Source organism: Bos indicus x Bos taurus, chromosome 18, assembly GCF_003369695.1.
Source record: "Bos indicus x Bos taurus breed Angus x Brahman F1 hybrid chromosome 18, Bos_hybrid_MaternalHap_v2.0, whole genome shotgun sequence".
In the NCBI taxonomy this organism is placed as follows: domain Eukaryota; kingdom Metazoa; phylum Chordata; class Mammalia; order Artiodactyla; family Bovidae; genus Bos; species Bos indicus x Bos taurus.
In genome coordinates, this window is record NC_040093.1 from 20,241,455 (window position 1) to 20,247,166 (window position 5,712).

Here is a 5,712-nt window from a genome sequence, read left to right on the forward strand (position 1 = left end):
CACACACACACACACACACATATAATGGGATGTTATTCAGCCATGAAAAAGGGTAGTAGGGTAAAGAAACAGGGTTTGAACAATGACAGTGGCCAGCGGTAATGGCTTGAACAAGATCCAGGTACTTGTGTTGAACAGGCTGGAGTCAGGGAGGTTATAGCCTAGGGCCTGACACATGGGCCAGTGGTGCCATGGAGACAGGAAAGCCTGGAGGTTCTCAAGCTCGTGCCCTGGCAGATCTGTTAAGTAGTCAGGACCTACTTAAGTGGTCAAAAGCTACACTGAGTCTCTCTCCCTGGTTCTATGCCATTGGTGACTACTCCATCCTCTCTACGTCTTCATCTGTAATGTTCTTTAACCTCCAGGATTCCCAGAGAAGTGCTATGAACAAACTCATGGATTCCCTCTTCCACCGCCCTGGGATAAGCATATTTCCCAGACAGTCACCAAAGCCACAAATACAGGGCTAGACCCACAAGCACATGAGGCCCATGCTCCTTATGACTAGAGAGTGTCATAACTAGACAGACTTAGAGACACTACAGAGTGTCATTTCCTCATCAAAGCAGTTGTTCAGTCTTCTGGCATTCACAACATCACAGTGTTGTCTACAGGTCTGCCACTACATCAGCATTATGACTAGGCATGACAATCAAGATCGTACTAACATTCTTATGCACACTGGGCAAATGTCACAATCTGGATCACAAAGGCAATGTGTCAGTCCCTTAAAAGACACTTATTAAAATTCACTCATCTTTGCCTCCTAAAATGCTAAGAACAACCCTGAGAAGGTTTCAGAAACCATGGCTCCAGCCACCTACTTCTATGGGAAGGCAGAAACAAGGTATCACAGAGTAGCACAAGAACACCAGGCAGCTTCAGGGTGCAGACGGCAGATGATCCCTACCCACCATGGGACTTTTATACCCACTGTTAGTCTCATAGCAGGCGGGCAGGAGTGTGTTTTAGAGGAGACATATGCTTGGAGCAGCCTAGGACTGCAAAGCAAAGTACATGTGTTGGCAACACGAGAAGCCAAGAGTCAAAAATGGCATTGGATCAGGTTCCCATACCCATCTTAAGGACTCTGCCTCAACTGCTATTGGAAGCATATGGGAGAGACCCAAAGGCACTTGACTGAGAAAAGAGCCCAGAAAAAGGAAACTGCAAAGAACACACAAATGAAGCCATGGATCAGAACACAGAGTAGCCTGGAGTCTGGCTACTTAGCTGGCTTCAGCACTTAGCAGCGGGTCATGCGGTCATGGGCTAGTTACCCACCTCTCTGAACTTGTCTTACCATCTGGACCATGAGGATAATGTAGCATCCACCTCCCAGGATCACTGTAAGGAGTCAGCAATATAATGTACACAAACTTCAGCAGCATAATCCTAACTGTAACACAAGACCTAGGATCTCCATAGTAAATGTCCAGCGTAATTTTAAATGATTATTAGAGTGATTATTAGAGTAAATCAAGGCTGTATATTGTCACCCTGCTTATTTAACTTATATGCAGAGTACATTAGGCAAAATGCCAGGCTGGATGAATCACAATTTGGAATCAAGATTGCTGGGAGAAGTATCAACAACCTCAGATATGTAGATGATACCACTCTAATGGCAGAAAGTGAAGAGGAACTTAAAGAGCCTCTAGATGAGGGTGAGAGTGCAGAGTTAAAAAGCTGGCTTAAGACTAAACATTCAAAAAACTAAGATCATGTTATCTGGTCCCATCATTTCATGGCAAATAGAAGGGGAAAAAAGTGGAAATGGTGACAGATTTTATTTTCTTAGCCTCCAAAATCACTGTGGATAGTGACTGTAGCCATTAAATTAAAAGACACTTGCTCCTTGGAAGAAAAGCCATGACAAACCTAGACAGTGTATTAAAAAGCAAAGACATCACTTTGCTGACAAAGGTCTATATAGTCAAAGCGCTGGTTTTTCCACTAGTCATGTATGGATGTGAGAATTGGACTGTAAAGAAGGCTGAGTGCCAAAGAATTGATGCTTTCTAACTGTGGTGCTGAAGAAGACTCTTGAGAGTCCCTTGGACTGCAAGGAGATACAACCAGTCAATCCTAAAGGAAATCAACTCTGAATATTCATTGGAAGGACTGATGCTGAAGCTGAAGCTCTAATACTTTGGCCACCTGATGCGAAGAGTGGACTCATTGGAAAAGACCCTGATGCTGAGAAAGGTTGAGGGCAGGAGGAGAAGGAGGTGACAGAGAATGAGATGGTTGGATGGCATCACCAGTTCAATGGACATGAGTTTGGGAAAACTCCGAGAGATAGTGAAGGGCAGGGAAGCCTGTTGTGCTTCAGTCCATGGGGTTGCAAAGAGTCAGACACGACTTACTGACAGAACAACAAAGAGTAATACAGGAAAACAATCCTTGATCTAAAGATCTTTTATCTCTTCCACTACAATTACCATATAAAGCCTCCTGAATGATTGCCCACAACAGCCTGTATGCATGTGACCTTGAAGACAGTCTGTTCTCAACTTTATTGACTTTTCAGGAAATTAGTGCTTATGTAAATTTCTCACAGTCAGTAAGTATCAAGAGAAGGCCAGAGCACAAGCCCTCTGAGGTCCTGGTCAGGTCCTCTGGTGGCTGCTGCCCTGATCTGCTTTCATCACAATCTCTGTCCTTGACCTGCTCAGTGGCTGCCCTTCGGCTAGTCTCCTGAGCCTGTTTCAGGAGCCCTGCCTTTTCTCCTACAAGCTGGCCTGGAAGTTCTAGTAGACAGTTGACCGAATCCTACCACCTGGTTACTTTGACATGATCTTATATCAAACTTGAATTTATCAAGATTCTGCCAGTCCAGAAGTCTTACTCAGTTTGGTGGTCCTAAACACCCAACTCCCAGGAGCCCCTGGCAGGTAGAATCTCAAAAGGACCAGGCAACATAAGCACCTTGTGGTCAATGCATTCTGCCTTCCTGTGCCCGGGAGAGACCGCTGTGAGTGGAAGAGTGAGAAGGGGCAGCTTCTCAGCAGCATTTGGTGATCCTGGCTTTAACAGTCTGAAGTGGAGGCATGGCCCGGCTGGTCAAGACATTGTCAAAGAACCCAATATGTTACTTACTTCATCGAATGAACTTTCTTCTTTTAATAGCTCTTGCCTTGGCCTTCTTTGGCTATTGTTACCCGAATCCAAGAAGCCAGACGTTGGAAAGCATCCTAACCTGGGCAAGCAAGGTTCTTAGAAAAACCCATGGTGAACAAGGTGTAAGATTATCAAACATGTTGAATCTCCAGCCAGATGTTCTAACACCCCCTAGGAAAGATGTTCTTCCTGTGACCCCCCTGCCTGGCTCCCATCATCTGGGACAGGGCTTTCAACACTGACGTCCTGAATGAACAGTTCCAGCTTCAGAATATCACCATTGGATTAACTGTGTTTGTTGTAAAAAAATACATTTCCACCTGAAGCTGTTCCTGAAGACGGCAGAGATGTACTTCATGGTGGGACACAGGGTGAACTACTATATCTTCACTCACTGGCCAGACTATGTTCCTCGCATTCCCCTTCAGAAAGGACGGCAGATTGTCATTCTCAAGGTCCAGAGCTGTGCCAACTGGCAGGAGATCTCTATGCACTGTATGGAGGGGATCAGAAATTTTACTGAGCAGCGCTTCTACGAGGAGGTGAATTACCTTATATGTGCAAATGTGGACATGAAGTTTAGTGATCATGTGGGCATGGAGATCCTCTCCTCCTTGTTTGGCACCCTCCATTCTGACTTCTATGAGCTTAGTCAAGAAAATTTCCCCTATGAATTTCCCCTATGAACACCGGCCTCAGTCACAGGCCCATATTCCTGATGATGAGGGGGACTTTTATTACATAGGGGCCTTATTTGTGGGGTCCATGCCAGAGGTTTACAAACCCACCAAGGCCTGCCAGGAGATGATGGTGGTCGACCAGGCCAATCACATAGAGGCCATGTGAAATGATGAAAGCCACCTGAACAAATACCTGCTTTACCACAAACCCACCAAGATGGTCTCCCCTGAGTACATGTGGACTGAACAGAAATCAAAGGGTATCTGGGATGAGCAAAAGCCAGGCTTGCCTTACAACATAAAGAGGATTAGATTTAAAACTGTCAATTTAAAATTGCCACAAAATCAGGACTTACCAAAGGAAGCTTCCAGAAAGGACTCAGAGAGAGGCGATGGCCAGGCAGTCATCTTCCTCCAGACATTAAATTAAAACCAGTTTTATGAGAAAGGGTGTAACTCTACTTCCTCCCCCCCACCCCTTTTTTTGAGAGAAACTGCTAATGCCTCTCACAGTCCCCTGCAAATTCAGACAGGCCTGTCCTCTCTCCCCAACTCTTCATACACCAAACACACACATTTAGTCTGGCCTGATTCCAGAACTCAAGCACAGTTCTTGAGTTGGCACCACCTTTAGCTTCTGTGTGCTCCTGGCACCCTTCAGGATGGAGGAGGCCGAGGTCGGAGGCTGGGGTCGGGGGAGTGGGAAGTCTTAGCCTGCTCTGGTGTTTCAGGGATCAGAGATGAGATTTTTTTCCAGGACAAGTAAAAATGCTCCTAGACACAAAGGCTCTTGTTTGTGTCTAGACAGGAGTCTGTTGTGGTCTGTGCATGAGTTGGAAAAGAATTTCCAGATGTGAGGCAGAATGAAAGGAGAATAAAGTTTATTAGAGTCGGAGACACAGAAGAGTGGGCCAGCTCAAAGGAGAGCTGAACCCTTTTGCAGGCTAGCAGCCAATTTTTATGGCCTCAAGACAGAGAAAATTCCTATTGGAATGGTGGCATTAGGTGATTGGTTAGGATGCCATAAGGTGGGTAATATGGTAGGCATTTTACTTAGTATGAGGTCAGGGAACTGGCTGGCTTAGATCCAGAGGCTCATGGCAATGGTTGCTATGGGGCTTGGTCAGTTCCAGAGATTTTTATCCTGTAACCTTTGTATAGGGCTCCAGACACCCCTCTTTGGCTACTGCTCTGGTCCTGACCTCATGGTTACTCTTGGATACAGGCCAGCAACTTTTTCTCAGGATCTCCCACTTTCACTCTCATTACCACCCCCATGTCCACTCTACCCTAAGCTGCCTCTGGGAACCTTTTATCTTTTTAAATGGGGTTCCCCCCAAATGTTTTAATTGCTTTTAGAATGAGAGCTGATTTTTACTGTATACTTTGTTGCATTTTCTTTTCTTTTTTAAAGAAAAAGAAGAGAGTGAAGTCGCTCAATGGTGCTCAACTCTTTGCAACCCCATGGACTGTAGCCTGCCAGGCTCCTCTGTTCATGGGCTTCTCCAGGCAAGAATACTGGAGAGGGCTGCCATTTCCTTCTCCATGGGATCTTGACCCAGGGATCAAACCAGGCCTCCCGCATTGCAGGCAGACTCTTTACCTCCTGAGCCACCAGGGAACCCTTAAAAAAAAAAAAGTGTATAATTGCATTACAATGTTGTGTTGGTTTCTGCTGCATAATGGAGTGAATCAGCTACATGTATACATATACCCCTTCCCTTTTGGACCCCCTCCCACCTCTGGGAACCTTTTAAAGCCCTAGCTCTAGGTTCAAAAGCCTCCATGTCTACCATCACATTCAGATAAAGCCCTAACTGCTCAACATGCCAAGCCACTCCAAATCTGTTTCCCGTAGACAGGAGACTTGATAGGAGACTGGCCCCAGGTTTCCCAAATACTCCACTCA

The 5,712-nt window shown here is 45.7% G+C and overlaps 1 pseudogene; it reads left to right on the plus strand.

Moving 5' to 3' along the window:
• The first annotated feature begins 3,260 nt into the window (after positions 1-3,260).
• Positions 3,261-4,233, plus strand: LOC113875328 (annotated as a pseudogene).
• Positions 4,234-5,712: the final 1,479 nt, after the last annotated feature.